Source organism: Pelodiscus sinensis, chromosome 6 (genome assembly GCF_052426305.1).
Source record: "Pelodiscus sinensis isolate ZL-2025 chromosome 6, ASM5242630v1, whole genome shotgun sequence".
In the NCBI taxonomy this organism is placed as follows: Eukaryota; Metazoa; Chordata; order Testudines; family Trionychidae; genus Pelodiscus; species Pelodiscus sinensis.
The window spans coordinates 99,812,955-99,831,383 of NC_143057.1; positions in this window are offsets into that span (position 1 = coordinate 99,812,955).

Sequence of the window (18,429 nt, forward strand, 5' to 3'; positions counted from 1 at the left end):
CGCATAGGAAAGTTAGTTCGAACTAACGTCCGTTAGTTCGAACTAACTTTCTAGTGTAGACATACCCTTAGAGCTAAAGCAAAATGCAGGACAATGTAGCACTTTAAAGACTAACAAGATGGTTTATTAGATGATGAGCTTTTGTGGGCCAGACCCACTTCCTCAGATCAAATAGTGGAAGAAAGTAGTCACAACCATATATACCAAAGGATACAAATAAAAAAATGAACAAATATGAAAAGGACAAATCACATTGCAGAACAGGAGGGGGATGCGGGGGGGGGGGGGGGGGAGGAAGGAAGATAAGTGTCCGTGAATTGATGATATTAGAGGTAGGGAGAGTGGGATGTTTGTGAGTTAATGGTATTAGAGGTGATAATTGGGGAAACTATCTTGGTAATGGGTGAGATAGTTCAAGTGTTTGTTGAGTCCTTTTTGGAAAGTGTCGAATTTTAACATGAATAACAGACACTTACCTTCCTTCCTTCCACCCCCCCCTGCATTCCCCTCCTGTTCTGCAATGTGATTTGTCCTTTTCATATTTGTTAATTTTTTTAATTGTATCCTTTGGTATATATGGTTGTGACTACTTTCTTCCACTATTTGATCTGAGGAAGTGGGTCTGGCCCACAAAAGCTCATAGTCTAATAAACCATCTTGTTAGTCTTTAAAGTGCTACATTGTCCTGCATTTTGCTTCAGCTACCCCAGACTAACACGGCTACATTTCTATCACTAACTTAGAGCTAGGAATGGTTTGGACAACATGCCCATGCAATAACATAAGGGAGGGATGATAAGAACAACCAGAGTGTGACAGACCTTGAATCCAGGTACACAGGAGAACGGGGCATATAGTATGTAGCGAACAGGCAAGAAATGAATGGATATGCAATTGAGTGGAACTTTGGTTGCCCCCTCCCCCCGCCCACACACACACTTTGCTGGACAGCACAGCTGAGCTAGCACATGGGAGTTATAATTTGCAGCTAATACAGGGCATTTCCTAGGTACAAGAAGAAGTGGAAGAGGAATTGTGACTCATAAGTGTGAGTTGCAATCCCAGGGCTGTACTTGAGGAGGTTCAGCTTGCACACTTATCCTTGGATTGGGGCTGGATCAAATGTCATAAGGTCGTCCTCGGCACCCAACCTGTGGGGTGCTGAGTGCCTCCGAGATACTAGGCATCCTCAGCTGTAACTGAAAGTGACAAGAATTGAGAGTGTTCAGCACCTCAGTGGATCAAACCATGTGGGATCTGAACATCTTATTGGACAGCTTTGTCCTATAAATGAGCAGACTGCATTACGCATAGTAAAAAAAAAAAAAAAGGATAAGAGTACTGTCATGCAGGCAATACTGTAACTGGCCAAAATGAACAAACAGCAAACAATCCCCACTCCCAGAGCCATTTTATTAATATTGTGTTGTTTTTACAGATGACTTGATTAAAGAAAAGACATAGATCTGGGCACCCTGCCTGTGAGATCACCTGTGGTGGAGGCTAAAGGAACAGGGAAACTTTGCAAAGATCCATCTCTGCCTGGTGATTTCTTCCCAGGCATTCAACTCAGCATGGGGTTTTGTCTTCCCAGGAACTAATCATATGATCAGTCCTAAGCAATGTGGATACTGGCGTCAGAGCTGGCTTCAAACCAGGGGGATCCTGGGGAAACAGCTGTAGATCCGAGACACCTGCTCAAAGGATCTTTGCCTCCAAGCTATGGAAGTATCTCAAAAGCCTCTGTACATGAGAGGGAAAGATGGGCAGACAGAAAATGGGGTAGCGATCAAGATACAGAATCCGTAATGCTACAAATAAATGTATGCAACAGACTCTCCTTGTATTCATTAAAAGATTAAATTACTTCAAAGGACACACACACACACACACGGGAAAAAAAGGAAGAAAATAAAAATTGTTTTGGACTGAGAAAAGAGGAAACTAATGGGGGATAAGATAGAGGTCTATAAAATCCATGACTGGTGTGGAAAAAGTGAATAAGGAAAAGTTATTTACTTGTTTTCATAATATAAGAACCAGGGGTCACCAAATTAAATTAATAGGTAGGTTTAAAACAAACAAAAGGAAACTTTTCTTCACAGCACACAGTCAACCTGTGGAACTCTTTGCCAGAGGATGTTGTGAAGACTAGGTCTTTAGCAGGTTTTAAAAAGAGCTAGATAAATTGATGGAGGTTAGGTCCATCAATGGCTATTAACCAGGATGGGTAGGAAAGGTGTCTTTAGCCTTTGTCTGGAAATGGATCACAGGAGAGACATCACATGATGATTACCTGTTGTGTTCCCTCCCTCTGGGACATCTGGCACTGACCACTGTCAGCAGATAGGATAGTGGGCTGGATGGACCTTTGGTCTGACCCAGTATGGCCTTTCTTTTGTTCTTATGTTCTCATATTCCTGTTAGCAGATCTGTAAGGATGTTGCTAGTGCAAACATTTATTCTGGAGATTTGTGTGTTTTAAATTCAAACAAAATTGCTGGCAGAAGCAGATCTAGGTGTTCACAATGAAAAACCAGAGGGATCAGCACAAAGCATAAGCACCACCCAAACCTCCTAAATGCCAGTGGGACTTCCACAGCCTTATGTTATTGTCCTTCTATACAGGGGAGAATTTTACGCCTAAACTGCATGTTAAGCATCCAGTATGTTTGCTTTGTGGCTAAAAACAAGTACTATGAGAGCATCCCACACACAATGAGTTGAGCACCTTAATTTGCAAAAAAATAGACAGATATAGATAAAAAAAATAGAATAAAACAGTTCCTAAAAGCAGATAGCCAGTGAGCAACAAAAAATATAGGTCACTCGTGAAAGGGAGGTAGCTGAAGAAAGGACGTACTGTCTGCTGAATAGTCAATTCATAATATTAAACTACATGAAGAAAGAAGATCCAGTAATTATAACTGAGCTAGAGACTGGAAGCCTGTAATTAGTTATGGTGAACTGTACATTATATCAATGAAAAACCCAGTCAAGCTTGCAGTGAATGACTCCGTCTTTTTGATACATACTGTAAATTCAGCTTCCCCTAAGATGCTGCATAGCCTTTGTGCCTGTTGACTTAAAGTGATTCAAGCTCCAGAAGTGCTCAGCACCTTGTAGAAGGCACATGGCTTGGGAGGAAGAATCTGTGAAGTGATAATGGAAACATTTAACAAATGGTTGCCTATGAGGAAAGGAAACAAGAGGCTTTGGAGTTTGATTACAGAAGAATGTGGACTGATGATCAGGTGCTGTTAGAACGGTACAATGGTCAATAGGCAAATTGCTCACAGCATCTTAGCAGCAGCAACAGTGAGTTGTGCTTATTATAAGCCATCATGCATGTACAAGTATGCTGTCTACCTAATGATGGTAGGCATAGCTTTGCTAAAATACACAGTAAAAATGCATGAACTTTAAAAAGTCTGGGCGGTATGTGTGTGTGTGTCTGAGCATGTGTGTGAGAAATAGCTAAATTAATAATAAAATAATAATAGCTAGATCTTATGTAGTGCTTTTCATCAGAAGATCTCAAAGTGCCTCAGAAAATGTTCCATGTATTTATGCTCACAACACCCCTGTGACGTAGGGAAGTGCTATTTAACTCAAGTCTCCTAGGTGAGGGCCCTAACTACTGGACTAGCCCTCCTTCCTGTGGAGATTTGTCCATTATTTTCATGTGATTTTCATGAAATTCAGGAGACCAAATTTAACTAATGGGGGATAGCTAAGTTAAAGGTGAGGGCATTGTAAAAAATGAGAGACTGAGCTGTACTGGTGGAGTTTATGCTAGTGAAGGCGAGAGGAAGGGAAAGATAGATAAGGGTAACCTGTACAAGGAAACAGCACAGGAAGGATAAAGTGGCTAAAGCAAGCAAATGGTTGTCAAAAAGAGAACAATATTAAGTAGTCAAACTGACAGATAGGCCTAGAAAGAAAAAAAAATAATATTGAGGGGGAACAATCAGGACATGGGGAGAGATCTTGAAATGTATAAAGAGAAACAATGTGTATCTACAAGGTGTCTGTCTTAACTAACAGAATACTAAATATAACAGAACTGAAATTATATAGACTGAATATGAAAGTATTCCAACATCCAGGATTTGGCTAGCAAAAATACACAACTGGTACCTAGCCAAAATAGCAAAGAAACGAACATATGAATGGTCATACTAGGTCAGATCAAATATCCATCTAGCCCAGTATCCTGTCTGCTGACAGTGGCCAATGCCAGGTGCCCCAAAGGGAATGAACAGAACTGATAATCATCAAATGATCCATACCCTATTGCCCATTCTTCTGATAAATAGAGGCTAGGAACACCATCTCTGCCCTTCCTGGCAAATGGTTATTGATGGACTTATCCTCCATGAACATATCCTGTTCTTTTTTCAAACCCTTTTGTAGTCCTGGCCTTCACAACATCCTTTGAAAAAGAGTTCCACAGTGTTGTGTTAAAAATACTTTTTTGTTTATTTAAAACCTGCTGCTTATTAATTTAATTGATTCCTTAGTTCTTGTGTTATGAGAAGTAAACACTTTGTTATTTAAATTCTGTACACCTGTTATGATTTTATAGACCTCTATCATATCCCCCCTTAATCATCTCTTTTCCAAGTTGAAAAGTGTCATTCTTATTTATCTTTTCTCAAACAAGAAGTGATTTTAAACACAAAATTGGGGAAAGAAGTTTGGAACTGTAAAGAGGAACTTTAAAGAAGATACAAGCAGGAGCACATCAATATGACTAATAATAAAATAGGAATAAAAATAACAATCATAAGGCAATACAATTGATGTTCATGTTCACTGTAGCCTGGAATAAAATAGAAATGAGCGAATTCAGATCAAAGAGACATGTAGATGATAAACTACTATCAGCGGTTGATATCTGCTGCCCCAAATGGAAACTATTCCATTCAAATGTGCTAAATCTCATTCTATTTTGGGATGAACATAGGTGAAGATGGAATTAGTCTGAAAAACTAGTGCAGTTAGGGTATGTCTACACTACCCTCCTAGTTCGAACTAGGAGGGTAATGTAGGCATACCGCACTTGCAAATGAAGCCCGGGATTTGAATTTCCCGGGCTTCATTTGCATAAGCAGGGAGCCGCCATTTTTAAAACCCCGCTGGTTCGAACCCCGTGCAGCGCGGCTACACAGGGCACGAACTAGGTAGTTCGAACTAGGCTTCCTAGTTCGAACTACCATTACTCCTCATTTCACGAGGAGTAACGGTAGTTCGAACTAGGAAGCCTAGTTCGAACTACCTAATTCGTGCCCCGTGTAGCCGCGCTGCACGGGGTTCGAACCAGCGGGGTTTTAAAAATGGCGGCTCCCCGCTTATGCAAATGAAGCCCGGGAAATTCAAATCCCGGGCTTCATTTGCAAGTGCGGAATGCCTACATTACCCCGCTAGTTTGAACTAGCGGGGTAGTGTAGACATACCCTTAGTGTCTGATCATGCATTGCTGAACATGTACCTGTAGTAGTTCAAGCCAGCGGGAGGCCACTGTCTGGGGCCTAAAGGCCTGTTGGTTGGCCTGTAGTAGTCCTAGTGGCCTGCCCTGGTTTAGGGATGATCAGCAAATTATCAGTGACACAGTAGTTCAGAGGGCTCCCCCACAGTCCAGGGGCCCAGGCCTTGGGTCTGGGCCAGTCAGCAAATTAACAGATGAGGCACAGTCTAGCAGGCTGCACGACAGTTTGTGAGCCCAAGCCCTGGGTCAGGGCAAGGCAGCGAATGAGTAGTCGCACAATATGAAAAGTCTAACGGCACAGGCCTGTTCACAGGCTGATCCAGGAGTTGGGTCTCCTTGCTAGCGGAGAACCAACAATCACAGGGGATTTGTCCCACAGGGGGAATCTTCCACCCAGGGAAAAGGGTGGCAGGCGGGACACGGGCCCTTCCTACTCCACCACGTCCCAGCCCAGAGCCCTAATAGTGGCAGTGCCACAGCCACTGGATTGGTGGGGCTCCTGGCCGTAATACGCTGTCCAGGTCAGTGGGTCAGTGGGGCTCTAAGCTGCAGTATGCTGCCCAACCAACTTCCATATCCTCAGCCACCCTAAGGTTGGTTGTCCTTGGGCCACTTCCCTGTTCCCCCTTGGGGCCTACCTGACTCAGAGGTCGCTCCTTGGCGTTGGCTAGGGATGGTGGAGGTGGCAGCATGTCCATAGGCTCAGAAGCCAGTTCTGTTAAAGGTCCAGGGAGTCCGGCCCACTCAGCTGGGCCCTGCAGACACTCGAGGGGTCCAGGTTGACTGGGGGGTACAAGCAGTGGCTCCCGCTTGCATGTCTCGGGATTCTGCTCCAGCCGGCGCGGTCTAGGCCTGAGCTCAGGGCTTGGTAACAGCCTGGGTGGCCCAACCCAGTCGTCCGCTGGAGAGCAGCATAGCCAGGCCCTCCGATGCTGGGGCTGGGGGAGATCCTCTGCCTTGCTCGGTGGCTGATAGCTAACTGAACTGGGAGCTGCCCTTCTTATACTCTCAGCCCTGGCTTCCTGTTTCTTGTGGGCAGGACTGGGCAATTTTGACACCACCCACCAAGGGATTTTGAGGGGAGTTTCCTCCTCTGAGTCAGCGGGAGGCCATGCTGACTCACTAAAGTACCTATCATATAGGGTGTCATGGAGTGGTGGCTAGAATTTCCTTCCTTTCCCCAGAGTCAACAGAGATGTCTGTGCAGGTTTGGAATAGTTGCAGGGAATGGTTGCAGAACAGGCAGGATAGGAATGGGCTTAAGGAGGATGCATATTGTTCCCCATAGTAGGCCACCAGAAAAATAAGACAGTCTAAGGTTCATTAGCTGCCAACAACCCCAATTAAATGTTGTCAAGGCTGTGGAGATTTTATTCCCAAAATCTAGTTTGTTAAGATTGTGGGGGGAAGTTTTATACCAAAGCCTGGTAGATAAGGTTTTGGGGTACTTTTGCTGGTCCCCACTTCTGCATTTATCGTGCCAAAGTGGGGAAGGAGCCATGATCAGTATATTAACAGGAATGCCATACGTAAGACATGGGAAGTAATTATCCCACTGAATTTGGAGTTAGTGAGGTCTCAGCTGACCTACTGTGTCCACTGCTGTATGTGACGGACCCAGCAGGGTCCGCACTAGGAGCGGGGGAGGCCCCCCCGCTCCGGCAGAAAGCGGCGGCCAGGGACGGCCAGGGACGGCCAGAAGCCGCTCAGCGCGGCGCCGCCGGCTCCGCAGCGGCTAAAGGCGGGGGCAGGCGCGCGCCAGAGGGGACGGGGGAAACACCGGGGGCCCGGGAGGCGTCCGGCGCGGGCGCCCCGGTTCGCGCCCCGGGCGGAAGCCGCGGGCACGCTTCGGCCGGAGCCGCGCGGGGACCCGCTGGAGGGGGCGGGGCTGACGCCCCTGACGTCACCCGGCTGCGCCCATAACAGGGGCACCAGGATGCCCAAGCAGGGGGAAGCGAGCGGGCAGCCACCCTGGCTTCCCGGCACCCCAAGCACCCGGCTTTCCGGGCGACCAAGGGAGACGACCCCGGCAACTGGAGGCTCGCCCTGGGACGAACCCGGCGTCTACGACGGGGTAAGTGACTTGACTCTGCACCGGCCCGGGGGGCCGGCGCAGCGGGAGTGGAAGGAGTCCGAGGCGGAGCCGTTCTGGCGCCCGTGGGCTGGCGAGTTTCGGGCGGCTGCCCCGCCTGCCGTGAGGGGAGCGCTTTAAAGCACCCATCTCACTTAGGGCCTCGGGCTGGGACCCGGTGGTGAGGGCGGGCCCGGGTCCCCCACTCCCCCACGCCCCGACCTCAGCGTAAGCCCAAAAGGCGGCGACGGTCGAACACAACACCCCCCCCCTTCCCCGCAGAGAGGGGCAACAAGGCGAGGGGGCAAAGAGTAGAGGGACGGCTCAAGAACCCCGGTCGGGCCCCCGGCCGGGGGCTGCCCGGGAAGATACAGGTCCGGGTCCGCTGAGCCCCCTCAGCCCCACAAGGGGCGAGGGGTGATCGCACCCGGGGCCAGACTCACCCGTGAACCCCGGAGGGCGGGGCAACTGGGCATTTGGAAGGCGGTGGGTTCGCGGAGCCCCACCCCACCCCGCTGGCTCAGCCCGGGGGATTTCGGGGGTGCGAGGCTCGCACCCTTAAAACCCGCCACACTGGTGGAGAACGTGGGTACCGAGGTAGTTCCCTCCCCATAGACGAACGTGAACAGGCCAACCAGCCGACAGAGCCCGCGTGGGGCGAAGAAGGAACGGGCGACCCGATGGAGCCCCGACCGTTCCTCGAATGGTTCAGCGAGAACCAGCAGCAGCAATGCCAGGCCCAGCAAGAGCAACAGGCCCAACTAGTCCAACAGCTGACCACGCAGTTCCAGGAACATCAGAGGCTGCTGATCCAAGAATTAGCAGCCCAACAGGAGCGGTGGCGGCAGACAGTGGAGAGGCGATGGGGAACCCCGGTCGGAGCACCGGGGACATCGGGCGAAGGACCCAACTTACCCCTGCGCCTGACGAAGTTGGGACCTCAGGACGACCCAGAAGCATTTCTAACGACTTTTGAAAGGGTGGCGACGGCTGCCCGGTGGCTGCCGGACCAATGGGCAACACTGTTGGCCCCCTACTTAAGCGGACCCGCCCAACTCGCCTACCGCAGCCTGGCCGTAGCGGATGCCTTGAATTACCCGAAGATCCGCGAGGCGATTCTAGATCAGGTGGGGCACTCCCCCGAGACTTGCAGGCAGAAGTTTCGGCAGGAAGTGTTTAGAGGGGGCGACCGGCCTCGGGCGGTAGCCCAGCGACTAAAAGAATGGGCCAACCGATGGCTAGAGCCCGAGCACAAGACGGGCAGCCAGGTATCAGAAATGGTGGTGATGGAGCAGTTCATCCACATTTTACCGAGGGACGGGCAAAGGTGGGTCCGCCGGAACCAGCCCGCAACGCTCAATGAGGCCGTCACGCTGATGGAAGCCCACCTCCTCGCGGAGAGGGAAGAGGGCGGCGCCGGAAGGGCCGCCCCGCCCGCCCCGAAGGTAGGGGGGTCCCGGCCCCAGGGGAAGCCTCCAGGGGGAGAACCCTCATCAGGGGGACGCAGGGGACGCGACACCCCCCCCGGTTGGCCCCGGTCTGGCCCCGGCCCACGCCCGAGAGAACAGACGCCGAGCGACGACCCGAAGGGGGACCACGGGAGGTCCGTCAAGGAGGAAGAGAGCCCTGCTTCCAGTGCGGGCAGGAGGGGCATTTTAAGCGGGAATGCCCCTTAATGGACTGCACCCTAAGCCAAGGGGCGGCAGCCGGGCCCCGGGAGGACGGGGGAACCAGAGGGGGTCCCTTGGTCCATCGAGTATGGCTCGAGGGCCGCCCCGTTCAGGCATTGGTGGATTCGGGCTCCACCGTCACCCTTGTGAGGGCCGACCTCGTCCCACCCGGACACCCAGAAGGTGAACCCGTGTGGATGAGGTGCGTCCACGGGGACGTGAAGGCATACCCCATGGTCCAACTCCGCCTGACCGGAGGGGGACAGGACCGGGTTTGGCCGATAGGGAAGGCCAAAACCTTGCCGTACCCCGTCCTCATCGGCCGTGACTGGCCCGGGTTCGAGCTGTTCCTAAAAGGACAGGACCCTCCGGCGGACGAAGGAGGCCGAGGGGGGGTGGCTGGCGACCCGACGCCGGCAGCAGCAGAGAACGAGAGAGCGATCTGCCTGGAGCTCGAGACGGCGCCGGACTTCCTGACCGAGCAACGGATGGACCCCACCCTCCAACATGCCTGGGACCAAGCGGGCACCCCTGACGAGCAAAGGCAGGGCGAAGAGAGGGCACCGCAGGGACCGCAGTTCCAGGTATGGGGCGACCGCCTATACAGGGTCACGAGGGAGGCAGAAGGGGGGGTACGGAAACAACTCGTGGTCCCCACCCGCTTCCGTCGGGAAGTCCTGGAGTTGGGGCACGCCGTCCCCTGGGCAGGGCATCTCGGCCGGGAGAAAACCTTAGACCGGGTCCTGCAGCATTTTTTCTGGCCCGGCGTTTTCAGGGCCGTGCGAGACTTTTGTGACTCCTGCCCGGAATGCCAGAGGACGGCGCCAGCCAGAGTACCAAAAGCCCCCCTTGTCCCCATGCCAATAGTGGCGGTGCCATTTGAACGGATTGCCATGGACCTGGTAGGGCCACTGGAACCCTCGGGGCGGGGGCACCGTTACATTATGGTAGTTGTCGATTATGCCACCCGGTACCCCGAGGCGATCCCGTTAAGGAACACAAAAGCCCCAATGCTCGCGCGGGAACTGCTCCGGATCTTCTCTAGGGTAGGGCTACCCCAGGCCATCCTTACGGACCAGGGCCCGAATGTAACCTCCAGGGTCATTAAGGAGTTGTGCAAAATGTTAAAAATCCAGCGGCTGCGAACCTCAGTCTACCACCCCCAAACCGACGGATTAGTTGAGCGGTTCAACAAAACGCTCAAGGAGATGCTGCGACGATTCGTGCTGGAGGACCCCCGGGGGTGGGATTTGATGTTACCTAGCCTTATGTTTGCAGTGCGAGAGGTCCCGCAAGCCTCCACGGGTTTCTCCCCCTTTGAGTTGCTGTACGGCCGCCGGTGCCGTGGGATTCTGGACCTCCTGAAGGAAGGATGGGAGAGCCAGGCTTCTACCGGACGAGGGACAGTGCAGTACATTATGCAGCTCCGGGAGAAGCTGAGCCGGCTGGGGGAGTACGCCCGACGGAACCTGGAAGACGCCCAACATCGCCAAGCCAGGTACTACGACGTTAACGCGCGACGTCGGGAGTTCCAACCGGGTGACCGGGTTATGCTACTCTTACCCACAAAAGAGTCGAAGCTCCTGGCGCAATGGCAAGGACCCTTCAAGGTTATCAAGAAAGTGGGGGAGGTCGATTACGAGATCAGACTGTCGGGCCGACGCCAGGGGACCCAACTCTTTCACGTTAATCTATTGAAGAAATGGGTACCCCGTGACACCCTGCTGATTGCACCCCCGTCCGAGGAGGAGGACCTAGGACCATGGGGAGGAACAGAGACGGGGCCCGTAGAGGCTAGCCTGAACCCCGACCTGACTCCCGCCCAGCAGGGGCAACTGCGGGGCCTCCTCCACCAGTACCAGGAGACACTCACGTCGCGCCCGGGCCGAACCACGATGGGGGTCCATCAGATCGTCACAGAGGTGGGCCGAACCGTGCGGGAACCTCTGCGTCCCCTCCCCCGAAAAGCATGGGACACCGTGAGGCGGGAAATTCAGTTAATGCGGCAATGGGGGGTTACAGAGGAATCGGTGAGCGAGTGGCGCAGCCCCATCGTACTAGTCCCCAAGGCGGATGACTCCACACGCTTCTGCATAGACTTCCGGAAGGTCAACGCTATATCCCGGTTCGACGCATACCCCATGCCAAGGGTGGACGAACTATTGGAACGGCTGGGACAAGCGGTCTACATATCGACATTGGACTTGTCTAAGGGGTATTGGCAAATACCGTTAGACCCCCAGGCCCAAGAGAAGACCGCCTTTTCGACTCCGTTCGGCTTGTTCCAGTTCCGGACTATGCCGTTCGGACTCCACGGGGCAGCGGCGACCTTTCAAAGAGTGATGGACCGGGTGTTGGCCCCCTACGCCGAGTTCACCACCGCCTACATCGACGATATCGTCATCTATAGCCGGACATGGGAAGAGCACCTGGAACATCTACGAACGGTATTATCAGCCTTACAGAAGGCCGGCCTCACTGCCAACCCAAAAAAATGCCGCTTCGCGCAGCATGAGGTTTCTTACCTGGGGTACACGGTGGGGCGGGGGAGGCTAAAACCTATTTTTAGCAAAGTGCAGGCACTGAGGGAATACCCCATCCCGGCGACCAAGAAACAGGTCCGCCAGTTCTTGGGACTCGCGGGGTATTACAGAAAGTTCGTACCTCAGTTCGCGTCGGTGGCGACCCCCCTAACTGAACTGATACGAAATTCAGAGCCCACCAAAGTACGTTGGAACCCGCAGGCGGAGCGGGCTTTTTATACGCTAAAAGAAAAACTAGCCGCCGCCCCCGTGTTAAGGCAGCCAAACTTTGATGAACCCTTCATTCTTTATACAGATGCCTCCGAGGTGGGACTTGGCGCCGTATTGACGCAGGAGGGACCAGATGGGGACCACCCCATCCTATACCTTAGCCGCAAGTTGCTGCCCCGGGAGCAAGCCTACGCAACTATTGAGAAGGAGGCATTAGCGGTAAAATGGGCGGTGGACTCCTTGCGATACTATTTGTGGGGGAATAAATTCAAATTGGTGACGGACCACGCTCTGCTGGTCTGGCTTAACTCAATGAAAGAGACCAATGCGCGTATTATGCGGTGGTACCTGGCCCTACAGCCCTATTGCTTTGAAATAGTGCACCGACCCGGGGCCACCCACCCTAACGCAGACTTCTTTTCCCGGATAGGAGGACCCCCCCCGGACGGCGACGTTTCCAAAGGGGGGAGGTGTGTGACGGACCCAGCAGGGTCCGCACTAGGAGCGGGGGAGGCCCCCCCGCTCCGGCAGAAAGCGGCGGCCAGGGACGGCCAGAAGCCGCTCAGCGCGGCGCCGCCGGCTCCGCAGCGGCTAAAGGCGGGGGCAGGCGCGCGCCAGAGGGGACGGGGGAAACACCGGGGGCCCGGGAGGCGTCCGGCGCGGGCGCCCCGGTTCGCGCCCCGGGCGGAAGCCGCGGGCACGCTTCGGCCGGAGCCGCGCGGGGACCCGCTGGAGGGGGCGGGGCTGACGCCCCTGACGTCACCCGGCTGCGCCCATAACAGGGACACCGGGACGCCCAAGCAGGGGGAAGCGAGCGGGCAGCCACCCTGGCTTCCCGGCACCCCAAGCACCCGGCTTTCCGGGCGACCAAGGGAGACGACCCCGGCAACTGGAGGCTCGCCCTGGGACGAACCCGGCATCTACGACGGGGTAAGTGACTTGACTCTGCACCGGCCCGGGGGGCCGGCGCAGCGGGAGTGGAAGGAGTCCGAGGCGGGGCCGTTCTGGCGCCCGTGGGCAGGCGAGTTTCGGGCGGCTGCCCCGCCTGCCGTGAGGGGAGCGCTTTAAAGCACCCATCTCACTTAGGACCTCGGGCTGGGACCCGGTGGTGAGGGCGGGCCCGGGTCCCCCACTCTCCCACGCCCCGACCTCAGCGTAAGCCCAAAAGGCGGCGACGGTCGAACACAACACCCCCCTCCTTCCCCGCAGAGAGGGGCAACAAGGCGAGGGGGCAAAGAGTAGAGGGACGGCTCAAGAACCCCGGTCGGGCCCCCGGCTGGGGGCCACCCAGGAAGATACAGGTCCGGGTCCGCTGAGCCCCCTCGGCTCCACAAGGGGCGAGGGGTGATCGCACCCGGGGCCAGACTCACCCGTGAACCCCGGAGGGCGGGGCAACTGGGCATTTGGAAGGCGGTGGGTTCGCGGAGCCCCACCCCACCCCGCTGGCTCAGCCCGGGGGATTTCGGGGGTGCGAGGCTCGCACCCTTAAAACCCGCCACACTGTACATTATACTTTCAGAAATATTTGGGAAAATTGGAGAAAATTCCAAGGAGACTTACAAAATGATAAAAATGTTTAGAAAACCAGACCTATGGGAAAGGATTAAAAAACCTGGGCATGTTAAGTCTTGAGAAACAAAGACAGATGGGAGAACTGTTGAGAGCTAATGAAAACAGTGATCAGTTGCTCTGTACGTCCACTAACAGCATGCCAAGAAGTAATGGGATTACTCTACAGCAAGTGAAATTTAGGTTAGAAACTAGGAAAAGCATTCTAACTCTAAGGATGATTAACTCCTTGGAACAGGTATCCCGGAAAAGCTGCGCTACATCCAAGGAACACATCTGCTTTTTCGGAATAGTTTCTGAAAAAGCGGACGCATTCTTTCGGCATCCCTGAATTCCTCATTGTATGAGGAATAAGGAATGTTCTGAAAGAAGAGGTTTTTCTGAAATTTCGTCCCATGTAGATGGGCCAAATTTAGGAAAAGCCTCTTCCAAAAAAAAAAAAAAAGTGGAAAAAGATACATATATTGTGGTTGACAATTTGCGTATCTTTTTCCAACATAACTCTGCAGTCTAGACATAGAGTAACTCGTCCCTAACTCTCCCCAGGTTACCAGAGCCTGATCCACAATGTCTGCACTGCAGTTTTGGTACTATAGTATGAGTCTCACAAGCTGCAGGTTTTAAAATGCAGTATAGATGCACCTAAAGAAGCCTAAGGGAATTAGGCATGCTGAAACTGTGTCCCTTAATTCCCCATAGGGAACCCCAGCCTAATGTATTAAAAGGTTTGTATTTCAGATGTGAGGGTCTTTAAAACTCCACAGCCAGTATTATTAGAAATCAAAGCACATTTCTGAAGAGATTAAGGAAGAATCGTGTGCAAATGCTTTAAAACACACTTCTTTTGTGTCCATTGTTATCTGTTCAATGCAAATGTCTTGTCCAGCCCAGTTCTCTTCCACTGATTTAATAAGGACAAAGAGCTCTCTGCTCCCACTCTTGTTGTTGTATCATAAGCAAGCAGGAAACACGGGATCATTAGGTCCTCCCTCTGAAGTCTTGCCAGTTCTATTTTAGGATTAACTAGTAAAACTCTGATGGATTTAATTTCATCAGTCTGGACTCCCATTCCTAGAATCATCTGTGATAATAATAAGGCATTGTTCTGAAAACTGCCCACAATGTTTCTGGGGGCACTTCTTACAGAACATTACATCAACCTGAGTGCTAAGATTTTCTGTTATCAGCATTTTTAAGAATATGCTGAGGGTCTTCTTCAATTTGGAAATGAAAATGTTGCTTCTTAAGAATAAGAATAACTTTTCTATTAAATTACATTACAGCACGGGAGGGGACCTCATTTTGATAAGGAGCCACCCCTCACTCTCACTTAAGTTGGTATGTGCCATAGTCCAGCTTTGCGGCAAGGTGGTGAGGCTTCCCCTTGCAGAATTGAAGCTAGCATTCACACTCCAGCCCTGCTAATTACAAGAACAATGTTTTTTTAATGACATGACAATGAATGGCGTAGTTTTGCACATGATCCTGAAGTATTCAGGTCTAGATGATAGGTTATAATACAATAATATTGTAATGCTGAAATCTAGGCTGAAAACTTTGGAACTCAGAAGATGTTTAATCAACTCTAATAGGTTTGGGAGACAGCACAGAAATCTGATGGTAATAAATCTATACGGATAAACAAAAAGCAAACATTAAATGTCATCAGGTTTTCTAGCCACGAAAGTGGCGGGGAGAGGAGAGGGGGTTTGGAGAACGCAGCAAGTAGGGCACAGTATTTGAAAAAAATAATTATTATTTCTCTCATAAAAAAATGAGAGAAATTCCATCCTCTGATATAGGAGCTTCTTTTTATAGAGGTAATGAGAATTCTGTGCATATATTAATTGGAAGTGTTTTGGCTAGAACATCAGAAGCAAGGTATTTTGCACTGTCCTGAAGTCCTTATTCAGGTGAAGATTAATGATTCAATCCAGTCCACTTGAAATCGATTGATACCTAGTCTTTTTACTAATGTGAAGCTATCTTTGTTATTATAACTTACTTTTTCCAGCATTCCTGGAAACAAGAGTTTCAGTTGATAAAATGGTATACCAACATCACAGAAAAATTCCAGGCTCAACTTAACAAACAACACAACCTGAATCAACAACTCAAACCAGGACAAAGCAAACAAAACAGTCTCAAAGAACACTAAAACAAAGTGGAAGCACATAATAAAATGCTTAATAACCACAAAAATTAGCCTCAAATCATGTTTTATCAAGTGCCAAGGGAAGTAAATTCTTATCTATCTAGATAAGAAATTTGTGAGTCTGCTAAACTCCACAGAAGAATCTGTTGAACTGTCCATTGCTAATTCCCTGAGTTGAGCACCCCAATACCAAATAGCAAAAGGGCTCTTTGATATGTAACAGTAAATCTCAGCTTTAATCATTTAACAGACAGTTAATAGTTTAATGTTATCATAATCCGTATCTAAAAGGTATTTTATAAAATGTCATATGCAAACCTGGGTATAAACTAATCCTGATAATCATTATCTGATGTATGTAGAGGGCGTGTAAGAAAAGTTCATGCTGCAAATACATCATTAAAAGGTGTTGGTAGGCAGTTAATAAAGTTCCGCCTGCTTCAGACAAAGAACCATGTTTTTCCTCTCTGGCTAAGTTGATTTCAGAGGACAATGAAAAGCGTTATTTTTATGTAAGGTAAACAAAGTCACTAAAGTGTAAGTGGAGAGGTGATTGCTTAATGGTCGTTATAGGAGTTGGAGTCTGTGCCTCCAGGATGCCTTCTGGGCTCTTCAAGCAGATGCAATGAACTTTGAAGTAATTTAAGTGGGGAGCAAAGAGATATCGGACTCATCCACCAGGAGAACAAAGCCTAGTATGCCTAGACTACAGAATTTTGTCAGAAAAATGGCCGTTTTTCTGACAAAACCTGAGTTACATCCACACTGAGTTACATCCCACATGCAGATGGAGTACAAGCTGTCAGGAACAGTATTCCTGATGATGCCACAGCACAACTGGTGGCTGAACTCTGTGAATTTATCCTCACACACAACTATTTCAGATTTGGTGACAACATATACCTCCAGACCAGTGGCACTGCTATGGGCACCCGCATGGCCCCACAATACGCCAACATTTTTATGTCTGACCTGGAACAACGCTTCCTCAGCTCTCGTCCACTTACACCCCTTCTCTACCTACGCTACATCGATGACATCTTCATCATCTGGACCCATGGGAAGGAGACTCTGGAAGAATTTCACCATGATTTCAACAGCTTCCACCCCACCATCAACCTCAGCATGGACCAATCTACACGGGAGGTCCATTTCCTGGACACCACGATACAAATAAGTGACGGTCATATCAATACCACCCTATACAGAAAACCTACCGACCGCTATACTTACCTGCATGCCTCCAGTTTCCATCCCGGACACACCACACGATCCATTGTTTACAGCCAAGCACTGAGGTACAACCGCATATGCTCCAACCCCTCAGACAGAGACCTACACCTACAAGACCTTCAACAAGCATTCTGTAAACTGCGATACCCACACGAGGAAGTGAGGAGACAGATTGACAGAGCCAGACGTGTACCCAGAAGCCTCCTGCTACGGGACAAGCCCAAGAAAGAAACCAACAGAACACCACTGGCCATCACCTATAGTCCCCAGCTAAAACCTCTCCAACGCATCATTAGCGATCTTCAGCCCATCCTGGACAATGATCCCTCGCTCTCACAGGCCTTGGGAGGTAGGCCGGTCCTTGCCCACAGACAACCCGCCAACCTGAAGCATATTCTCACCAGCAACTACACACCGCACCATAATAACTCGAACTCAGGAACCAATCCTTGCAACAAACCTCGGTGCCAACTCTGCCCACATATATACACCAGCAACACCATCACAGGACCTAACCAGATCAGCCATACTGTCACTGGTACATTCTCCTGCACATCCACCAACGTAATATATGCCATCATGTGCCAACAATGCCCCACTGCTATATACATCGGCCAAACAGGACAGTCCCTACGTAAAAGAATCAATGGACACAAATCTGATATTAGGAATGGCAACATACAAAAACCTGTAGGGGAACACTTCAATCTTCCTGGACACACAATTGCAGATCTAAAAGTAGCCATCCTGCAGCAAAAAAACTTCAGGACCAGACTTCAAAGAGAAACTGCTGAGCTACAGTTCATCTTTAAGTTTGACACAATCAACTCTGGATTAAACAAAGACTGTGAATGGCTTGCTAACTACAAAAGCAGCTTCTATTCTCTTGGAATTCACACCTCCAGATCAGCTGCTAGAAGTGGGCCTCATCCTCCTTGATTGGCTCACCTCATCATCTCCAGCCTGATCCTGGCCTGCATATTTATTCCTGCCTCTGGAAATTTCCACTACATGCATCTGACGAAGTGGGTCTTTGCCCACGAAAGCTTATGCTCCTACACTTCAGTTAGTCTATAAGGTGCCACAGGACTCCTCGTCGCTTTAGCTAGAAGCACATATGTCACAATTGCCAATGTATTTATTTCTTAGGCTACGTCTAGACTACATCCCTCTGTTGGCAGAGGGATGTAAATGAAGCACTTTGAAAGTGAAAATGAAGCTGGGATTTAAATATCCCGTGCTTCATTTGCATAATCACATAATGGCGCTCTTTCAAAAAAGGACTATTTCAAAATTGAAACCGTAATCTAGACGCGGTTCTTTCGAAAACCTCATTTTTACAGGATCTTTCAAAAAAGTGCCCCATTTTCGAAAGAACCACATCTAGACTGCGGTTTCAATTTCAAAATAGTGCTTTTTTGAAAGAGAGCCATTACGTGATTATGCAAATGAAGTGCAGGATATTTAAATTCCGGCTTCATTTGCAC